The sequence below is a fragment of the Manacus vitellinus genome, unplaced genomic scaffold (genome assembly GCF_001715985.3).
Source record: "Manacus vitellinus isolate BGI_N305 unplaced genomic scaffold, ASM171598v3 scaffold_50_pilon, whole genome shotgun sequence".
NCBI lineage: Eukaryota > Metazoa > Chordata > Aves > Passeriformes > Pipridae > Manacus > Manacus vitellinus.
In genome coordinates, this window is record NW_021940612.1 from 3512003 (window position 1) to 3535269 (window position 23267).

General features: G+C 38.7%; 1 long non-coding RNA gene across 1 annotated transcript; it reads left to right on the top strand.

Annotated features, from left to right (window-relative positions):
• Positions 1–2875: 2875 nt before the first annotated feature.
• Positions 2876–21590, top strand: LOC108641090. Its single transcript, XR_001921749.1, has 3 exons — positions 2876–3052; positions 19965–20020; positions 21493–21590. It is a non-coding gene; the product is annotated as an uncharacterized LOC108641090 (long non-coding RNA).
• The last annotated feature ends 1677 nt before the right edge of the window (positions 21591–23267 follow it).

The following is a 23267-nucleotide window of genomic DNA, read 5'->3' on the forward strand; positions in this document are numbered from 1 at the left end:
AGTTCCTCTCAGTGAAAGCAACCATGCTAGAGAATAACTCCTGCTATAGGCTTAAAATCAGTGCTGGCTGCCTGACAAGGGGCAAATATTTTTGGCAGCTCAGGAAAAGGATCCACAAAAGAAACTCTGTTATCACAAAAAAGACTAACAATTGCCTCTGGAAATATATCCTGGTTTGTGGAAAACCAATTAAATACAGTCATTGAATCCTCTTAGTGTTTTGGTTTATTTTATTTTACTTGCATGGATTACATTTAAAAAAACTTTATTTTTGCTAGTATGAAATGATGGGATTCTTCAGTCTTAGTGTATGTCATAAACTATTTTATGCACTTCACATTGTGTAAAAATATTTACAATATGCTTGGGAAGTGAAATAAAGAAAATAATGCTTTATCTGAGCTTAGATATTTAGGAGTTTTATAACAAGTAGGAATCATTTATAAGACATAAAAAGTATTACTCACTATAAGATTTAAACAAAAGAAAGAAATTATAGGGGATACTTTCAAAGGCACATGGCCACCTCAGTTTCATCAGCTTACAATGGAAAATTTGACAGCTAGAGTACCTTGTTAAATTATACTGTGAGATTTTCTTCCTCACTCCTTTTCCGTACTAGAGTAAAAGTGAAAGGGTGGATGGCTTCACCTGAGCATTTCAAACTTTTTGGGCCTTAAAGATCTGAAATAACACAGCTGGACAGACTTCCAGTATGCCTTAGGAGTTGTCTTTACTCAGGGCAATAGATTTCTTTATTTATTATGCATGGGATTTGTTTTGGTGGTTGGTTGGTTGGTTGGGGGTTTTTTTTGTTTGTTTTTCCCAGAGCTGTATACTGTATTGCTGTTTTACATTGTTGCAGCCTAGAAGAGAATTATTAGACATTCGCAAAAAGTTGAGAGACATTGCCTTTTCTTTCTCTGGAAAGCTGAACTGCACCTGGCCAATTGTGTAATCAGAAACCATATTTTCATTAAGAGTTAGCAAGAGTTTTTAAATGTTTAACAGGGCTGTCAAGTAAGATGCATTACAGATAGGATACATTACAGATATAGGCCATATGTAGATAAACACAGTTGTGTGCAATTCTTGATGGCAATGGTATTCCTTCTGGCTGCTATCTCAATGGAATAGTTTAGATAGCATTGAATTCTCACACATAGAAGGATGAGTGTGCTTTGGGGGCATGTTATGTCAGGCATCTTATCCAGTCTGGTGTAATTGCCTAAGAGATAATGATTTTTTTTTTTTTTCAGATATCGGTGTTAACTGGTCAGGATATTACACATGTTTTTCAGTCTTTCTAATGTCTGAAGTTTTGGCTTTTGACTATTGGTGAAAGTCATCAAAGCGTTTTTAAGATATGGGCTTGCTGATATAGGTCATCTCTATTGCCTAGTTCTTATTCATCCAGCTCACATATGCAATAGTATAGTTTTTTGTCTTGCAAGTTATTGTGTGATACCATGCAAGTCATGCTTATGAAACAACTGGTTTTTTATTCGCTCCACCCCATTTCTCCCTTTGAATCTTTGGAAACTCCCAGCTTCTGTGAGTGGTATCACTGCCAAAATTTTGTGGTTTTTTTGACAGTGGAATGGCCTATGCAGCACTGGGTATGCTGGCATCAAATGGGACTCACCTTTCTCAGCGAGGCAGTAGTCTTTGCTTGGAAACTATCGGGGCTCATTGACAGGGCTTTAAAGTAGTTGTAATGGGGGATAGGGACAATATCAGGCAAACTGTGAGATGATATGCAAAGGTTATAGTGACAGGGCACTGGTGGAGGCTCTCTACCGGTAACTCTGAGCTGTGCTAACCGTGCTGGAACACATTTGCAGTCTTATGGAGGCAAGCCAGGGTCTCCTGAGGTAAGGGAAGCCAACAAGGAAACACCAGGGAAATTTATCAAAGGAATTAAGGGGTGTCCCACTAGGAAGGTGTCCTGGTTTCAGCTAGGGTAGAGTTAATTTTTTCTCGGTAGCTGTTACATTGCTATGTTTTGGATTCAGAATGAGAATGGTGTTGATAACACACTGACGTTCTGGTTTTTTGCTAAGTCGTGTTTATCCTAAGTCAAGGACTTTTTCTTGTCTCATGCTCTACCAGCGAGGAGGTACATGAAAGAAACTGGGATGCAGCATAGCTGTGACAGGTGACCTGAACTGACCAAAGTGATTTTGCACAACCTAGAACATCATGCCAAGTATATAAGTTGAGAAGAATGTCTTGGAAAGGGTGCCTGGCATTGGTCTGTGGCTGGTGATCAGTTGTATTGTGTCTGTCTTGTTTTTTCTTTTTTTATTATCATTATTATTATAATTTACCATTATTACTTTATTTTAATTTATTTTCAATTATTAATCTGTTCTTAGCTCAACCTACAAGTTGTACTTTGATTCTCCTCCCCATTCCACTGGGGTAGGGGGAAAGAGAGGGGAGACTTGAATGAACTGCTGAGTGGTGCTTAATTTCCAACTGGAAACCATGACACAAGATGACATGGCAGACAGCCCAGCTGAGGTGCCTTTACACCCAGGCACGCAACATGGGCAACAAACAGGAGGAGCTGGAAGCCACTGTGCTGCTAGAAAGTTATGTATGACCTTGTTGCCATTAGTGAAACTTGGTGGTCCGAATCCCATGGGTGGAGTGCGACTACACTGTTCAGAAGAGACAAGGGAGGAAGGAGACAAGAAGGGTTTGCCCTCTACATCGGGAGTTGGATTGATTGTGAAGTGTTGTCTCTGAAGAACAGCCATAAGCAGGTTGGAAGCATGTGGGTAAGAATCAGGGACTGAGGCAACAAAGGGAATCTTGTGGTTGGTGTCTACTTACAGGCCCCAGTTCAAGGGGAGCCTATTGATGAAGCCTTCTTGCTCCAGTTATAGCAGGCATTGCAGTCGCAGGCTCTTGTTCATCTGGTGGGGGACTTCAACCACCCAAACAGCAGCAAGAAAAGTATCACGAGAAGCTGTGGGCAATCCGGGAGACTACATGGAGAATTGCAGACAACAGTAGTTCAGTGGGAGTGTTTATCTGCTTGAGGGTAAGAAGACTTTACAGAGAGACCATGACAGACTTGATCAATGGGCTATGGACAACTGCATGAGGTTCAACAAGGTGAAGTGCTTGGTCCTGCACTTGGGTCACAACAACCCCATGCAGCACTACAGGCTTGGGGAGGAGTGTCTCAAGATACGTTCAGCAGAAAGGGAGGGTGCTGGTTGCCAGTTGGCTCAATATGAACCAACAGTGTGCCCAGGTGGACAAGAAGGCCAATGGCATTTTGACCTGTATCAAGAATAGTGTAGCCAGCAGGACTAAGGAAGTGGTCACCCTCCTCTACTTGGCAATAGTTAGACCATACCCTGAGTACTGTGTTCAGTTCTGGGCCCCTTACTTTAAAAAGGACATTGGAGTGCTGGAGTGTGTTCAGCAAAGTGCAACAAGGCTCATGAAAGGACTAGAAAACATGTCTTGTGAGGAATGGCTGAGGAAGCTGGGTTTGTTTAGTCTCAAGAAGAGGAGGCTCAGGGGGATCTCATCACTCTCTATAACTGCCTGGAAGGACATTGTAGTGAGGTGGGGGTTGGTCTCTTCTACCATGTCTGCAATGAGAGGATAAGAGGAAAAGGCCTTTATCTGAGACAGGGGAAATTCAGATTAGATATTAGAAATATTTTTTTCAACCATGGGGTACTCAGGCAGTGGAATGGGTTGTACAGGGAGGTAGTGGAGTCACCATTCCTGGAGGTGTTCAAGAGGCATCTGAATCTGGCACTGAGTGATATGGTTTAGTGGTTTAGGGGTTACAGAGGCAGTGGACAATTGGACTCGATGATCTTAAAGGTCTCTTCCAATCTTAATGATTCTATGATTCATGACCCAGGTAGTAGACAGCCCTACCAGAACGGATGTGTTACTGGCTCTGTTGATCATCAACGCAAGTGAGCTAACTAAGGACACCAATACTGGAGGCAGCCTGGGCTGCAGTGATCATGCACTGATGGAGTTTGCAGTCCTGAGGAAAATGGGTCAGGTGAAAAGTAAAGTTAGGTCCCTGAACTTTAGGAAAGCAAAATTCCAACTCTCCAGGGAAATAGTCAGTGGGATCCCCTGGGAGACTGCCTTCTGGGACAAGGGAGTGAAACAGAGCTGACAGATCTTTAGGGAAGTCTTTCATAGAGTGCAACAGCTAGCGGTCTCCAGGAGCAAGAAATTGGGAAAGGAAGGCAAGAGACAGTATGGTTGAGTAGGGAACTGCTGGTCAAACTAAAGGGAAAGAAGAGATGCACAGTGGAAACAAGGACAGATGACCTAGAAAGGGTATAGACATGAAGTCCATTTGTGTAGGGACAGGGTGAGAAAGGCCAAGGTGAAGCTGGAACTGAACCTGCCAAGGGATGTAAAGAATAACAGGTAGCGCTTCCTCAGGTATGTTAACCAGAAAGGGGTGATCAAAGAAGGTGTACCCACCCAATAAACAATGCTGGAAAACTGGTAACTATGGATGAGGAGAAGGCTGAGGTACTCAACAACATTTTTGTCTCAGTCTCCAATGGCAAGCCCTCTTCCCACACCTCTTAATGGATAGCAGGATGGGAACTGGGGGAGCAAAGTCCCTCCTGCTGCAAGTAAAGATCAGGTTCACGATCACCTGAGGAACCTGAATGTACATAAGTCAACGGGACCCAATAAGGTGCATTACAGAATTCTCATCAAATTGGCTGAAGTAGTTACCAAGACACTCTCCATGATATTTGAAAAGTGATGGCAGTCCAAGGGACTGGAAAAAGGAAACATCTTTAAAAAAGGTAGAAATAAGGACCCTGGGAACTACTGACCTGTCAGCCTCCCCTCTGTGCCTGGGAAGATCATGGAACAAATAGTCCTAGAAGCTATGCTAAAGCACATGGAGGACAGGAAAGTGAGTTTGGAGAGAGATGGATTCAATGGGTGGACTGCAAGATGGATAAGAAAGCGGTTGGATGGTCACATCCAGAGGGTTGTTGTTAATGGCTCAAGTCCCAATGGATGTCAGTGACAAGTGGTGTCCCTCAGGGGTCCCTATTGGGACCAGCATTATTTAATATCTTCATTAATGACATAGACAAAGGGATTTGCACCCTCAGCAAATTTAGAGATGACACCAAGCTGAGTGGTGCCACTGACACACCTGAAGGACAGGATACCATCCAGAGGGACCTGGACAAGCTCAAGAAGTTGTCACGTGGGAATCTCACGAGGTTTAACAAGACCAAGTGCAAAGTTCTACACTTGGGTCAGGGCAACCCCTGGTATCAATACAGGCTGAGGGATGAACAGACTGAGTGTGACACTGCCAAGAAGGACTTGAGGATACTGGTGGATGAGAGGCTGGACATGACCCAACAATGTGCACTCACAGCCCAGAAAACCAGTTGTATCCTGGGCTGCATGAAAAGCAGCGTGGTCAGCACATTGAGGGAGAGGATTCTGTCCCTCTACTCTGCTCTGGTGAGACCCCACCTAGAGTGCTGCATCCAGCTCTGGGATTCCCAGCACAGGAAGGACATTCATGTGTTTTAGCAAGTCCAGAGGAGGCCACCAAGATGGTTAGAAGGGGTGGACCACCTCTCCTACGAGGAAAGGCTGGGAGAATTGGGTTTGTTCGGGGTGACCTAATTGTGGCCTTCCAGTTCCTGAAGAGAGCCTACAAGAAAGATGGAGAGGGACTTTTTACAAGAGCCACAGGACAAGGGCGAATGGCTTCAAACTGGAAGAGAGTAGGTTTAGACTAGATATTAGGAAAAAGTCTTTACTGTGAGGGTGGTGAGACACTGAACAAATTGCCCTGAGAAGTTGTGGTTGCCCCATCCCTGGAGGTGTTCAAGGAGAAGTTGGATGGAGCTCTGAACAATATCGCCTAGTGGAAAGTGTACCTGCCCATAGCAGGGGGATTGGAACTAGATGATTTTTAAGGTCCCTTCCAACCCACACCATCCTATGATTCTATGATTTAGCAGTAAAATAACTTCAGATTACTCTTGACTCCTTGACTAATGGTTTTAATGCTTCAGAACATCTGATATTCAGACTGGTTATGCTAATTACATAGAGGTAGGAGTGGTGATGGAAGAGGAATTTTGTAAATACTAGATCAGAAGAAGGCTGATTCAAAGTTTGAAACTTAGATTAGTCTTTACTACAGCAGGTAACCTGGAAGGAGGAGGTAGATCTGGGAGGGATTTCTGTTTGTCCTTCTCATTTGGACTGGGGTTCCCAATATAACCACAACCTGAACCCTCTGGTGATCTATGATCCATTACAGGATGCATTCTAGACTGGCTGATATCTAGTCTATATCTATTTTATGTTATTATATCCATTTTATATGCATTATTATGCTATTGCTTTTCCTTTATGTCTCATCATTGTTTTCATTGCTGTGATTTGTATGAGACCATGTAACTATAGTATTGTTGGCTAAAAATGTGTGTGCATGCACGCTCATGTATTTGCACATTTGAACTATGCAAACATTTGAACATTTTTAGATTTCTTATGACTTTTGCCTGGTTCTCTGGTTCACTCTTTCTGCATGATCTGTTGCAAAATGAAAGCACAAGTGAAACATTTCAGGGAAGAATTGTTGCTTAGATATCTTAAGTCCTGGAATACAGTAGCACTTGAAATTCAGGTGAGCCTGAAGCGATTACGGTTCTTAAAACAAGAGTCTGATTTTAAAGAGCATTTATAAATATCAGAACTTTTATGTTATCTTGGATAAAGGAGAGAAGAAATTTCTTCATGTTGGAAAAAAAAGGTATTTTTGTTGTTTTATCTCTTTTAAGAGAAGATGGTTTGCCCTTTTGTCCTTTTTTTTTTTTTTAAATAACAGTCATCTAAGGCTCAATTTCATGAAATCATGCAAGCAGGAAAAATCTGTACTTATATGTGAAGGATGGGTTTATATGCTCTACAGAACTCATCCTTTTATATAACACTCTATTTGCCTGGCCATTATATTTGTTCCTTGTTAGTGTGTTTTAGTACTTGCATATTCCACGTAAATATTTATGTAATTTCTTTCTCAGAGTGGGAGAATATGAGAAAAAAAAAATTCCCCAGAAACTGAAAAGAGAGATTTTACTTTGTTCCTTTATATTAGGAAATATATTAATTTATGATATGCCACAGTGTAAGTATCAAGAGAAGATAAATTCAGGATTTGACTAATTTCCTGAAGGTCCTCTACTCTCAAGATATCATCAACTTACTACTGCTAACTTTCTTACTATGAAGACTTCTTGTTTTTCAGGGGTTTTTTAGAATGCTTATGTGATATGGGTGTAGAAGTGATTAAACTTTGTGGTCCTGCATGGTTGTCACTCCTGGTTTTCTTGGGATTGCAAAACTCAAAAGCAAATGGATGAGCAAAACTGATGAAAACCTTGTCTCGTATTTGTTTATAATATGACATTCTGTGAATAAAATCAATTTTCTTCTGATTTGATGAATAATTCTAAGTGCAGTTTTCATAGATCAGAAATCTTAATTCATCTCAATTGCAGTTCTGTTCTTTTTCAGTTTCAGAAGTGTTCATGACTGTTTAAACAAGAAAAAAAATATGGGCATGAAGCAGATGCTACTTTTCCCTGCCAGACCAAGAATTGGCTATATACCTCTGTCGAGTCCCACAGACAATGAAGTGTTTCTGAATGAAAAGGGTGTGGATTGGATCTTGAGAAAATACTTTAAAATATTTAGATAAATAAATGGACTTTGTAATTCTTATTATAGATTCAAACAGGCATATTCCATGTCACTGAACATACCCTAAAATACTACTGGAGTAACTTTTGGAAAATAGCTCCCCCCATGGATACTGTATCCCTTCTTTGTGAAAACAGTAGTGTTTCCAGAAAAAAAGTAAATAAGCTTGCCATTCCAGACATGAATGCTAAGGAAGGGAGGGAGGTGTCCTGCACTAAGTACTGCAATACTCTTCCCAAAATAAACAGGTTTCTAGTTAAAATTAAGTACAGATCAGTTTAAATTATGCCTAAAGTATGTCAATATTTTTAAAGAATGATAAAGTTCAGCACTGCCCTTGTTAGTAGATGACAGGAGTTTGAGCATGGATAGTCAAATTAAAAGACATTTTTCATCATGCTCATGCTCCTTCTTTGGTGAGAGGAATTCTATGTTTCTAGTAAGACACTTGCCAGAAATCCAGGACACAACATTTGTTTTTACTGATGCCAGGAGAGACTTCAACCAGTTTTTTAAGGTCACATTTTGGTGAAAGGTTTGAGCAAGGTGTGTTTCATGGAACACAGAGAATAATTCCCCTGCTACTTAACTTCTCATTTAAAAAAACTAAGGAAAAATATCAACGCTTTTGATCCCCCTCTGTCTATGTCGTGCACGTGCATTATCAGTTTTCCAAGACAAGTATTTTCTTTCTGTAGAAGTATACCTTCTTTGTATTACATGTCTGCCAGGTGAATTGGTTTAAGCTATCAACTTGTATCACCAGCTCCCTAGGAGTCGTAACTTTTCCCTTAAATTTCTTGGCACTGCTGTTTGGGTGAGTATACTGTAACCTTATTTCAGACAAATGACAGAAGGACCTACGACCGAGCCTGTTTTTTGCAGCTGATTTCGGTAATTTAGGCACAGATGAGCTGGTCATGCAGGAGCAAGTGTCATCTGGCAGCACGTAATACTGTGAAGCTGGGAGTAGTTGCACCTTCTCTTGGCACAGCCATAGTGTTTTATGGGTTCAGAGCTCTCTTGTAGATAAGATAAACACAGTGCAACTCTTTGTAAAGAGATCTGCAAATAGTACAGCTATAGGAAAGTCTGTCATGCTTTCTTTTCTAATGGTTGGTCTGTCATTAGATGAGTGAACCAGTCTTAGTTTTGTTTGTTGCATTTATGAAATCTTTATTTTTTTCTTACATTTGGAAGAGGGGTTTTTGTTTGTTTACAATATGCATTATACTTGTACACATAAGATTTTGGCAGAGTTAAATGTCTGATTTTGGATGCTTAGCCAGAATATTTTGTAGTTGAAAAATATACATATAATTTTCTGCTTAAAAATGATACAAAGTTATTTGTCAGTCAATCAAAAAAAAAAAAAAAGAAAAGTCAGAAATGCTAGAGTTTTATTTTCACCATTGAAGCTGCAAAACTCTCTTCCAACTCAGAAATATTACATTTTCAGGCTTACTAGCTTTATATGTACCATTTTTAAAATGTAATTCACACAGAAAAGTTATTTAAGAGCAGCATAAGATTGCATGATTATGCCTGAAAAGCCAGGGAAGCCAAATGAAGCATGCGGGAGACCTCAAACTATAAGCAATCCTTGCTTTAGCTACATCCAGATTTAGGATCTTCTCTTCACTTGTGTATCTCCAGTTACATTCTTATTTGTATCATTAGCCTTTGAAATGGGAAATTAAACTAAATGGTAGATTTTTAGAAGGTGTGGGGAACAGATATGTTACTCTTGGTGTCTGCCCAGAGCTGGAGCCTTCACCTCTTTCATTCCCCACCTGAGACTTTTTGCAGGAATTGGTTTGAAGATTGCTGATCTCTTTTGAGCTTATAATAGACAAGGTCCATAACATTCTTGCGTCTTGCTTAAAAAGTGGCTATGTAAGATCTGAACTTAATCATCTGCTCTCAAGTTTTCCACCAGCCTTAACATTCCAGATGGTGATCTATACATAGGCCCAGTTGGCTATCACTGCAGCCTTTCTGGTATTGCCAACTAAAAATCATTCTTTAGGCAAGAAGCTTTGAAAAACATTAATTATCTCTGCATTTTGCTCCATATTCTGTTTTAGTGTTGTCAAGGCATTGCTGTTGCATGTTTTCAGTTTAGTTCTTAGTCTAGATCAGGCAGCTGCATCAGATCTTTCTCACTTGTTTCAATGTCTCTCTTTGCTGTTGGGGTTTGTTTAGATTTATTTTTTTTTTGTCAGTTGATCTTGCTTTTAGCTTATTCCAGTTCACAATTTCTGTCTTTCTTACAGCTAACACTGATGTATAAACATGTATGCACACTACCTCTCTTAACTTTGAGGAAATAACTTTTTATTTTGATTCCTTCAAACATATACTATATTTTGCATCATCTGTTGTTCTTTGTGAAGTTTCCAAACCTCTGTTCAATGTAGCATATGCAAATTTCAGGTCCCTTAGCTATTTCTTTTCATCTGTTTAATTCCCATCTGCTCTAGTCACCAGTTCCCCCTTATCACACTGGCTGATCATGGAGATTCAAACATGTACTCAAGTGCACAAGTTTGAGCTGTATACACTGACCTGAAGATGAATCTGCTCCAGTTCAAAGAGTTATTAAACTAATAGATCATCTTTATCTATCTAAATTATTTTATCTGTATGTATTTTCTAAATTAGAAACTAACTTGATAGGTACTAATGGAAGTTATTTTCACCGCAAATATTACTTCAGAACCCTGACACAAAATAGTTATCATTTACTTTAATGTTCATAATTTACTTTGGTGTTTTACTATCTTTGTTATCTATAGAATTTTTTATTCCAAATTAAAAAACGAACTTTTCTGAGAGATTGTATATACAGTGGGATAGGAGTGAAAGACAGTGGAAGACAAACATGAGGGTTCTATGAGCAGCTCTAACAGTAAGAGACATAGTCGTCCCCCTGCCTGTACTCAGGCTGGCATCTTCCTTTCCTCTACATCAGGGAGCTTTCTAGTCTCCCATATTGCTAGAAAAGCCGTTTATGTGAATGTTCTGTAAATTATTTGGGTCCAAATGCATCAGGTTAGCTGAAACAGTGCAAAGAGTAGCTTAAAAGAAGCTGGTTATATTCATTTGGAAATGAAATGTTAGAAAGCTTGGATGGAAAATTTGCAGGGATGTGAACTTTCAGAGTGAAAAGATGAGCTGAAGTGACTGAAGAAGCTGAGAACAGTGACCTCCCCTTCAGCACGTGTGGGTCTTGGACCCTCCCTGTAACTTAACCATTTCTCCTCTAAGAAAAGACAATCCCATCCAATCAGAATTATTGTAATTTTTGTAATTTCAAAAGATTCGCTAGAATAAAAAAAAAAAATTAAAACCTTGATTTAGATAAAAAAATAGTGCACTGATTTTCTCAATGATTAAAGAAATTAATAAGCTAGACCCCAAAGTATCATGTGCTAAATGTTGGGTAATTGATAATGACTTATTTTTATTTATTCTCTAGTTTCTACATTGTTTTAGTTGGGTTTAGGCATTTTTTATTTTTTTTTAATTTTTTTTTTTTATTTAGGACATTCTTGTCCCATCTAAAAATATTATTACAAATTTGTATTTTCCTTAAATATGAGATGAGGTTTTATCCAGCACCTGGTGTTTAGTTATGCTGACTTAAAAATCAAGTCAAAATAAAACAAAATAAGACAAAACTCCCTGATTTTTGAAGCAGTTAGTCTGTCCTTTGGTAGAAAAGGTGAAAACACAGAGCAATTGATTGCATAACATCTTGACATTTGAGTCTCCAGCCCTTTTGATATAGGTATAAATAATAGCATATCAGTGGTGGTTCCATCAGTGTGAAATTTCTCTTTCTCTTAACAGGTAGCACATATTGTTAATTGTATGAGTCAGAAGGCAGTGTTTGATTTTCCAGGGCTGTGTGCATGTGGACATGGGGATCCTGTATGCAATCTGGCTGCAAAGTTGAAAGATGATGAAAATGTTCAACTCTGTGTTATTAAATTTAATATGATATTTCCTGTTGATCTGATGAAATTAGGACCAGAGCTCTGTGTAAGTAATAATCTATGATACGTCAGTTTACTCATGAGAAACAATCCTACTATGCAGCTATAAGTGCTTTCTAAAAGGGAAATAGTATGACAAACATCAAAGGGTAAGCTGACACTGGTAAACAATCATCAATTATTTGAAATAATTCTGTGAAAACCTGCAATACCTTATCAGTTTCAAACAGAAATGTGAGAAAATTAAGTCTTTCAAATTGCGTTCACATGAATATGAATCTTGAGCAGTAATATTTTTTATTTAAAATTAAACTTTTTGGAAGCTTCTTGCATTTAGTGCTAGGGAGTGTTTTTATATCAAGCTGACTTAGTAGTAATACAGATGTTAGCCACTGGTCCTCTACTTTTCCTGGACAGTGCAGGTAAATGTTTTGTTTTCTTGGATTTATTATAATTATTTAGCCTTGTGCAACCTTACTTATGCAAGTTATTCTTAAACAGGGACAGATATGGGGCAGAAGTTTTTAATTTGGAAAGGGTCCACCCCAGGCAACTCCAGTTCCTTGAAAGCGTTTTATACATCACACATTAGTTTTGAATTCAGGGGCACTGTGCGTGTGCCTGAGCAGGTACAGACCTGATACGAGGCTTGATCCTGTGGTTACTTTCCTGTGAGTAGTGTAATGATAAAAGGCTCTCTTTAAACTCCAAAACATCATAGAATCATAAAACAGTTGGGTAGAATGACCTTTAAAGATCATCTAATCCAACCAGGCTGAAATCAGCAGGGACAACTTCAACTAGATCAGGTTGTTCTGAACCCCATCCAACCTTGAACGTTCACAGGGGTGGAGCTTCCTCTTTAGGCAATCCGTGCCAGTGTTTCACCACCTTCATTGTAAAAAAAGTTCTTCCTATATCTAATCTGAATCAACCATCCTCCAGCTGGAAACCATTACCCCTTATCTGATTGCAACAGTACCTGCCAAAAAGTTTGTCTCCATTTTTGTTATAGGCAAAATTTAAAATGAGGGCTCCTCGTAAAACTAAGTGTTTCCAGGACTCTATGCTTCGAGTCTGTAGCAGGTATCCTGGTTTCAATCATGTTCCTTATATCTGTCTTTCTTAGTGTCGCCATATATCCAGTGAAATATATGGTAGCCAAGTACAGTAAAGAAACCTGAAGGTTTCATTCTGCAGGCCTCCTCTTGCATATAAGATTGAAGCACAAAATGTTATACACTTTAAATGTTAAGTCCTCAACACTGTGCAATTCCAGGAACTAGCCTCCTTAATCAGGTATATGAAATAAATAAAATAAAAGAATAGATAAACAGAGTAGGGTTGCATGAGAATAAAATAATATATTAGCATATTTCTCCCTTTTCCCAGCAGAAAATGTGCCTTAATGTGAATATCCTGCTGCTAAATTTCTGAAATATCTCTGGTTTTAATTCTAACACTCTATGAAAAAGAAAATAAATGACAAAATTATATATAATTTTTATATGTGTGTATATATATACACTTTACATATATCTACACTTTACATGTATATACATTATATATTTTTTATTCATAGTTTTGGTGTTTCTATTCAGCTGATAGCTTGATGTAAATAGTTCATGGGATAATATTAATGCTATTTGCTAATAAATCAAACTGTGAAAAACAATGCTTGTCTTCTAGTGCTGTTGGTGTTTGCTCTATGCAACCTGTAGGAAGTAGAAAAAAGGTTGAGGATTCTAGATAGTGTATAAAACCCAACATCCGCTCCCACAAAATGGTCTGAGAAAAACTATGGAGATATTCAACTCTTCCTTAACGCTTGTCATCCATGGAGCTAAAAAGCTTTGCATCAGCAAAGCACATAGCAAGCCTGTGTGCCAAGGGTTATTCCCGGGCAGAGTCATGCCTCCAGGGGCAATTGGAGTCTGGCTCTCAAAGGAAAGGGGGCCTGTCACAGTTATAAGGAAAGACGCGACAACTTACAGGGTTCGACAGGACTGCAGGTTTGACTTTATTATAGATGGCTCCCCCTTACATAGGGGAGAGAGGAAGTTTCTGGAACTGTGGGTGGAGGCACGACAAATAAGGAAAGGGAAGGAGGGCACAGGACTTATAAGGAAGAGCATAGGAGGAGTCTTACCTAAAAAGGGAAAGAGGGGAGAGTTACAACCAAATATGGAGATCCTGCACTGCAGCAGAATCCAGCCAATAGGATTAAAGGAATAAAACATGAGGGAGAAAAAAACTGCAAAAATTGAATAAAAACATGGGGGTACAATATAATTGAACGTGCATTAACAGTAGATTAAAAACTCTTTAACAACAACAGTCTCTGTTTCTGTAGATGTGTATCCAGTCTAGTCATACCGCACTTTTTTTCTTACAGTTCTCTGCTAAGGTCTCCTGCATCTTCTGTTTCCACAATCTGAACTTCTCTTCTTCATCATAGGCACTTCCAACAGAGGCCTGTGCCTGGTTAACATGCTATGCAAACTGTATCATAGCTGTGGAACTTTGCACACACAGGGGTGGGAATGGTAGACTGGAGAAGAAATGAGCTGCAAGGGTAAGCCATGGCCAGGGAAAAGAAGTGGTTTACAAGAGGTAGAGTAAGCCCTTCCCCAGTGGTGGGTAGTGATGAGCTCAGCTCAACTCTAGTCTGGTCAGATGAACAGCCATAGAGCGATAATCTAAAAAGATATTTATGCTAATGTTGCCTTCACAGTTAACAAGCTAAATCTGCCAACAACGAAGACTTTTAAATATTTACTACTTTACTTCTAAAGGAATAATTTCTGACAAGCTAGGAAGCAGCATTAAAGCACTATGGAAAATGGTTTATAATCCTCTTATATCTATAACTTGTATTTCTGAGGTCAAGGACGATGCCATTTTTCAGTGGTTCCCAGCAGCCACATGCTCTGCAATTACAAATAGTACTAGCAGAAACCTTCATTTGTAAAAAATCCAGATTTTTTTGCAATTGATTTCTCTATGTGATCTTTCAGAATACTATTGTGTCCCTCTTAAAATAAACACTAGATATTAATCCTTTTAGCCTTGTTAATCATCGAAGAGCTGCATAGTGCTACTGCTACTATCCTCATTTATTTTTTTTTTTTCAAACAGCACAACAGAATGTTTTAAAGGATGCGTGGGCCCAATAATCTATCTATGTCAGGGATTTTTTTCATTCATTTCCACTGTTAAAAAGGAATGACTGCAATGAGAAAAGTATCTCAATGTAAAACACTAGTAAGATATTCTTGTTCTTGAAGAAAATATAGCAGATTGTGTGTCAGTGAAGCAGACAAACATAACTTCACTTGTAAAAAATCTCTGTTCAGCATACACTAAGCATCCACCTAAAACATTTTCCAGTCAGTACTTAAATTTAAACATGTACCTTAGTGTTTATTGAATTTAGTTCATCATACACACCCATGAGTATGTTTATTTAACGAATAATCTTTTTTAATGCATGCTTTCCATTTCTGTAGCTCACTAAACATCCTTAATTTTGGTTCTGTCCATTAAACATTTGTCCTTTCCCCAAGTACTCTGTTTCAGGAAGGTCGGAGCCTTTTCCCATAGCGTGACTTTTCAATTGCAAAAAAGTTTTCTGTCTCAGCAGATTTTTTGAGAATTTGCCATGTTAGCTGCCACATTTTTAATCTTATCATTTTAACTTATATCCAGTAAAACCTGGCTTTATGGATAAATATAAAGTATAGAGTAAAGATGATCCTGAAACAAAAGATAAATCGTAATTATAAACATCATAACTGTTTGTACTACTTTGTACACAGCAGGTAAACTGCTGCAAAGAGTAATTTGTTTCATAAAAAAAAATCCTAATTTTAAACAGGAATAAATTACACCTGTGTATACCCTTTTATATTAGGCTATCAACACTCTATCAGCCATGGGAATATGTATTTCATTAATATGATACTATCTGCACAGAAATTCTCATTACAGTCAAATCCTTAGAGCTGTCCTCAAAGTGGTGGTCAACAGACTTCATGGGGTTATATGACCCAAGTGCCCTTTCTAGTCTTTTGCACTGAGGGAGGGTAAGTGGTGAAGGTGGGGGCACCACTGCTATATGGGTTGTAGATTCAGGACAGACTTGCAGTATATGACTGTAAATAGAATGAGGCGTATGTTCCCTGGTTTTGAGTTTTTTCAGCTAGACTCAAACTCAACTCAAAGTCAATTATGCGCAGATACAGGTGATCACAAAGGTTTCTATGAGGCCTTGAAAACAACATACGGCCCTACCTACCAGGTACAAAGCCCTCTACTCAGCGCTGATGGTCAAACGCTTCTAATAGATAAATCCTCCATTCTGAATTGATGGTCTGAACACTTTCAGACTCTTTTCAGTACCAACCGTGTAGTTCAAGACTCAGCAATTCAGTCCATCACGCAACAACCAGTAAAATATGAATTGGATACTGCCCCCACTTTAGGAGAAACCCTCAAGGCCATACAGCAGGTGAAAATTGGCAAGGCAGCTGGGGTTGATGGAATTCCACCTGAAGTCTGGAAATATGGGGGCCTTGCACTCCATACCAAATTTCACGAGTTTGTGGTGCGCTGTTGGGAGTTCGGTGAACTACCATCAGACCTTCGTGATGCAGTCATCATCACTTTGTATAAGAAGAAAGGTATTAAATCAGATTGCTCAAACTACCGTGGTATTACTCTGCTCTCCATTGCTGGCAAAATCCTGGCAAGAATACTCTTGAACAGACTAATACCCACTATAGCAGAAGAAATTCTACCTGAAAGCCAATGTGGTTTCAGAGCCCACAGGAGTACCAAAGACATGGTATTTGTTCTCAGACAACTGCAAGAGAAGTGCAGGGAACAGAACAAAGGTCTTTATGTAACCTTTGTCGACCTCACCAAGGCTTTTGATACCATGAGAAGAAAAGGTCTGTGGCAGATTTTGGAATGTTTAGGTTGTCCCCCAAGTTCCTTAAAATGATCATCTCACTCCATGAGGATCAGCGCGGCCAAGTCAGATATGGCAACACACTTTCTGAGCCCTTTTTAATTAAGAATGGTGTGAAACAAGGCTGCGTTCTTGCTCCTACCCTACTCACAGTCTTCTTTAGCAGGATGCTCCAAAGGGTCACAGCAGACCTCGAGGATCAGGACGGTATCTACATTCAATACCGTACTGATGGAAGCCTTTTCAACCTAAGGCGACTGAAGGCCCACACCAAGACCTTAAACCATCTTGTCCGGGAGCTGCTTTATGCTGATGATGCCGCCCTTGTGGCCCACACAGAAGAAGCTCTGCAGCGTTTAACATCCTGCTTTGCAGACGTCGCAGAGCTCTTTGGGCTGGAAGTCAGCTTAAAGAAGACAGAGGTCCTCCATCAACCTGCACCTCAGGAAGTCCCCCATCATCCCCACATCACCATTGGCCAATCACAGCTCAAATCAGTCCAGCAGTTTAATTACCTAGGCAGCCTCATCTCCTCAGATGGCAAGATAGACAACAGATTAGCAAAGGCATATAGTGCTTTTGGAAAACTCCATAAAAGAGTATGGCGTAATAAACACTTGAAGAAAAGCACCAAGATCAGTGTTTACAAAGCCATAGTGTTGTCTACTCTCTTGTATGGTTCCGATTCATGGGTCATCTACCACCACCACCTGCGTCTCCTAGAACGCTTCCATCAACGCTGCCTCCGTACAATCCTAAACATCCACTGGTCAGATTATGTGACCAATACATCTGTTCTAGAGCAAGCAGCAGTCACAAGTATTGAGGCCATGTTGATGAGAACACAGCTGCGCTGGGCAGGGCACTTCTCCAGGATGAAGGACCACCACCTCCCTAAGATCCTGCTTTATGGTAAACTTACCACCGGCTGCCGCATGAGAGGAGCCCCGAAGAAAAGATACAAGGACTCCCTGAAACAACATCTCAGCCTTGGCCATATTGATCAACATCACTGGTCTACTCTGGCCTCCAGTCGGGAGGTCTGGAGACACACCATCTATAACGCTGCTGTTTCCTTTGAGAACACACGCAGGATCACCCTTGAGGAGAAAAGGCAACGCAGAAAGAACCGTGTATTGCAGAATACACCATCTAAGGAGTCTTTCTGCTGTGCCTTTTGCAATTGGATATGTCTGGCACCTATTGGCCTCATAAGCCACCAGCGTGCCTGCAACAAATGTGGATAGAGCCTTCCCAAATCTTCGTTCGCGAAGCCTAGCCATGATGATGATGATGATGTTCCCTGGTGGTTACTGTGGTCTCTCCAGTCTATCCAACCGGGGTGTCCAACTGTGGAGAGGAAGAGAGGGCAGTCACGACACTGTTGCACAAAGGCACTGGTCTCCATTAGGGCTGCAGGGTAGTGGGCAAGAGAGAGGCTGGTTGGCTCCATGGTAGCTGGCCTCAGAGATGCATTGTCAGTAACACAGCTAATGGAGACAGTTGAGGACGCAACTGTGTGACTGGAGCTGTTCACTCTGCAGTTCTCTTTTGGCTGTTTTTCCCACCGCTGTTCATATGGGCCCAAAGGCTCCCAAACAGACAGAACATTGTCCATTTCCCATATGATTTCAAAAGGTTTTATTTCCTCTTTCTCTAGCAAAAACCTTGGGGTGCAAAAACCTTGGGTTTTTTTTAGTAAACTGGATTATTACTATATACTAGATCTAAATATTAATCTTGGTGTTAATCCAGCTTTGAATAAACTGCTTTTATATACCCCCTAGCCTTCCATTAACATTCCTATATGTTTTTGAGGAAGTTATTTTACTTGTAAGCTTTCAGATAATCTCTGCCAGACTGTAAGAAGATGCAAAAATCAAGAAAAATATTGGCTTGTGTAATTCTGTTGCAAATGCTAGTACTGCACAGGGAAAACATCGTATTCATCTATTTTTTTTCTAAATATACAGAGGTATAACTCCTTCTCACAAAATAAAATAAAAGCTGTATTTCCAGAAAAATGAAAATAGAGTCCAGCTTTCCTGATTGAAATACTACAAAAATAATTTCCTTCTTATTAGTTGACATTGCAAAAAGTTATGTTTCTTTTTAGAAGATAAATAATCATTAATAGAAAGTGTAAAAGCAGTCTTGAAACATCAGTGTGTCTGTGTGTGAAGTATGTCTACATATATAAAAATTATTTTTATGTTGCATGTTTCCATAAAATAGAGGAAAACATTAACAATATTAAAAATTATACATTATCAGATGTTTCATTAGAATGTATTGGAATCATAGAATTGTAGAACTGTTTGGATTGGCAGGAACCTTAAAGATCATCTAGTTCTAAGTGCCCTTCTATGGGCAGGGACACTTTCCACCAAACCACGTTGTTCAGAGCTCTGTTAAGGTCCAGTTACATCCAATATGCATTGGCAAAATCCCCTGTTGTCAATTTCTTTCTAGAGCATAGGTTGTTAAACTTGTATTGCAGCACAGCATTTTAATGGCAGTGTAGTTAGAGTGTTTGTCATTCTTGCCATTTTATTTATCACTTCTTTCAAATGTCTTGAAAAATAGGAGGTATGAGTCATGCAGAGCAACACTTAACCTATGCTTTACGTCTAAGACCATCATAAAATTAGAATATGGAATTTTGTATAATTGCAAATAAATTCAGTGCTTTAGTAAATACGTACCATTGCATGATGTAAATTGAGACCCCACTCTGAAATCTGTAAAAATCCCACTGTATTGATGTGCAGTGTAAATAAATTGAACTCCTTGTTCATTATAATTAATAACAAGGAATTCTTGTTTTTCTGCAACATATTGGAAGACCTTGTACTGAAACATGACTTGGCTTGCACTGTAGTCATCTTTCCCTCTGTATTCTGCAGCATTATAACTTTGTACCCTTAGAAGTTGAATTTTCTGAAAAAATGTGTCTGGAAGACAATGAGCAGTGTTGGTTCCCTGCATCATGGGAGAGGTTCTTCACAGCATGGGATATGATGGATTTTTTAATTTGATGAATTCTTTGATCCAGTGATAAGTGTTGTATCAGAATACTACCATTTCTGTCTAACACTGTAGAGCCTTAAGAAAGGACTAACAGGTGTATAACATTGTTTTGGTGATTAATCTGTACAGATAGCGTTGGTAAGAGAAGTGATTTGCAATCCAATAGTTGAAGTTTGATCAGAGTTTTCTTCCTCTTTTAGGAAACACTAAGTCCTCAGTGAAGTCACTAAATGAAGTACAGTACCTGGGGAAAAAGGTATGGAATTGTATCATTTAAATTACAGTACTGAGGATCCAACTTATATTTAAACGACTTGAAATATTGAACTTTCTAATTATTTACACGTGGGAGGTGAGTTGCAGAGAATTAACTGTTTAAGATGTTTGTAAAGTTAGTCTTACAGATTTATATCAACAATATATTGTAAGAATATGATGCAAAAGCAAAATGAAAGCTAAGATATACCAATTTTCAGAAATTAAATAAAAACAGAGCAGAGTGTTATGGAGAAGAAATGTATGGCAATATTTAGAATTCCTTTTTGCTATTGTTAGCAAAATAGAAATGTTTTCCCTTACTTGACCAAATATAGAGAAATAATCTAGTCATGATCTCTATATTTCAGAAGAATGACTTGCTAAATTTCTGGTTCTTCATTATAAAGCGACATTAGTTAAGATTTGTTGTTGCTAAATGTGCAAAATGTTTTAACTAATTCAGCTTAATAAAAATAACTTTTGCTGTTCTTTTGCAAAAAAAAATCTGCCTGTGGAGAATTGTATTTCAGTTCTTGTGCTGTAACTAGATTTCAGAGCAAGTCTGTCCTGACTGACTTTTAAATTTTAACTATATATATTTTTAAATTAAATAAAGAATTGTCTAGGACCATTAATTAAGAAAAAAGACTTTATGCTGCACTGAGGGCATCAGGTGTCTTGTAGAGAGGAGTGGTCAGCTTCAACTTGTACAACAAATGAATTTGTTCATTCCAATATACCCCAGTTTCAAATTCCTAGCAGAACCATAAATAAGGGGAACGAAGAGCAAATTTCTGAATTCAAAAAATTTTGGATTCAACTTTAATTACTGAATCCAGAATACTCATTCTTGACCTTCTACACAAAAATTGTATAATTGTCAGCAAAAACTCCTTTTTTTTTCTTTTTAATCCATAAGTTTCTGAACTCATTGTTTCTCTTCAGTACAAAAAACGTTCCAGGAAGATTTGAAAAAAACTTGTTTTTTGTTAACTGTATAATTTACTCTCTAAACCAAGAACTTGAAAATCACACAATGGCATGAAACATGACTGTGCTGTAGGGCATGGAACATGACTGTGCTGTACTCCAAAAGATAAGATTCAAGATTCTGCAACAACAAAGGAGAAATAGCTTTTAAAAATTTTGTCAATTTTTTATGTCAAGGTGACATCAAAGCTGTTGCATAAGCTCACACTAGGCTCTTTGCGTCATTGTTTACGCTTTTGCTCAAAATAAGTTTCTGGCTGGACTTATGCTCCTTGGTAATTGTAATAGAAAAGGAAGAGAGTATAACTTTTAAAGAATATTTCTTTCTTTCCCCACTGACAATTAGGCTTATAAAAATCTCTTAGAAGTTTGCTCAAAATATCAATCTGACAAACTGATGGGAACAATTTACATTGTTAATGACAAAATTATGTATGAGAGCTTTGAAACTTAATGGTTTTTATTTTTGTTTCATTACAGGCAAAAACTGAGTTAAAAACTGGTGGTAGAATTTCAGCAAGATTCTAGAACAGTCTTTCCAAATTAGGAAAATATTACTCTATTATTGTAGATCATCCAAGATGCAACTGATCAGTTGTATTTCAGACATCTTTTGTATCCTTGAGTCTTTTGTTTTAATGGTAAAATAAAAGTAAAAACATCTAAATGAGAAAATCATCCAATGGAGCAGATGATGTAAGGGCTCTAACACTGAAGATTCAAACCAAGTTTGAAAATGTGTTTGCAATGTGTTGACATATGTGCCCCTGAAAATAAGGCAAATGAAACACTTCACTGACCTTCAGTGTAGATTGTGGTTCTACACTCTCCAGACAGTCAAACATATGAACAAAACAATCAGGGCTAAAAATCTATTTCTATGTAGGCAGCAAAACAATAACACAATTAATCAATGAAAAGCACATTCACCGTTGCATTTATTTTATTAATTTATTTTAATTTATTGTCTCACCATGAGCAGAACTTTCATGTCTAGCTTGCTGAAATTACTGCTTACATAGCTTTTGTGACCTGTTTTAGCTCAGCTTAGATGCTGAGTTTTCTTAATAATAAAAAGACCCTTTATGTCTTCAGTAAGCATGAGTGAGAAGTTGACCTATCTCCTGTTTCTTGTGTAGTCCATAGGATAGTTGGATGACTGTAAGTTGCATGAGTAGAAAAAACTGAGATATGCTGATGGATGTGTATCAGCCCTGGTTCCTATATTTAAAACTTACTTCAGCTGTACCATTTCTGGGACAAACCCAGCAAAGTTGCTATGCCACAGGCAGCTCACATATGGAGCAAGGCAACGTCTGTAAGGGAACAAATAAGCAATGGAGTGAGAGAAGAGATTATGGTTGCAAAACTAGGGTGCCAGAGAGGTACTCTCATCTTTCAGGCCCACCTGGACCACTAGCTAAAATTCATGCCATTGCAGGCAAACTTCTACCCAGGAATGTTGTGGTAGGATCACCAGGGTTGTCGAATGAGAGAGACTGAGCTTCATGGGGCAGGTGAACTGGTAGGCAGGGAGGAAAGCAACCTTCTTTGTATTCCCTAATACCATTCAGTCTGATTTACTTTATCTATTAGAGATGTCCTTTCCCAAATCTACTACCACAAGGTTAGTGGGGGTTTCGTTTATTTATTTTGTTAAAATAAGTGACCTGGCCTGGGAGTACTACTAGAACTGAGAGATAACATCAATTTTCAAAACCCATTTTGCATGCTATTCCAAATAGCTGACTGAAAAGGAAAGATGTGTGAATGACATATTCTGTGTGACAGCAGTGGTGAATCAAAACCATAACTGGGGCTGACATGAAAGCAGTAATGGACTGAATCAGACTGCACATAAGTCAGAAGTCTCCATGACCCAAAAACTGGTGCAAATATTGTCTTTGATTTCTTCAGTGTTGAATGTCAAATCTGCCAGTGCTGCATTTTGACTGCTCTCTCATTCATGGGAAACTGTTATATATCTATGACGTCAGAATGAAATCATAGGTCAGCTTAGTTGCTCTTTTGTATGAAACATCTGGGATGATTGCAATGAACTATAAATCCAATAATTTTAATGTTTGTTCTGTGTGCTGTGAGGTTATTTGTTATTCTCTTTAAGACTTTTTTTGTACTGTTCTTTATGCTCAACCCCTCCCACACTGGTATGGTAAAAAAAACCCAATACAAGTCTTCTCTCTTCTGATAATGCACCTTTGTGTGAGCTTTTTCGTTTCATAAGGATTAAAAAG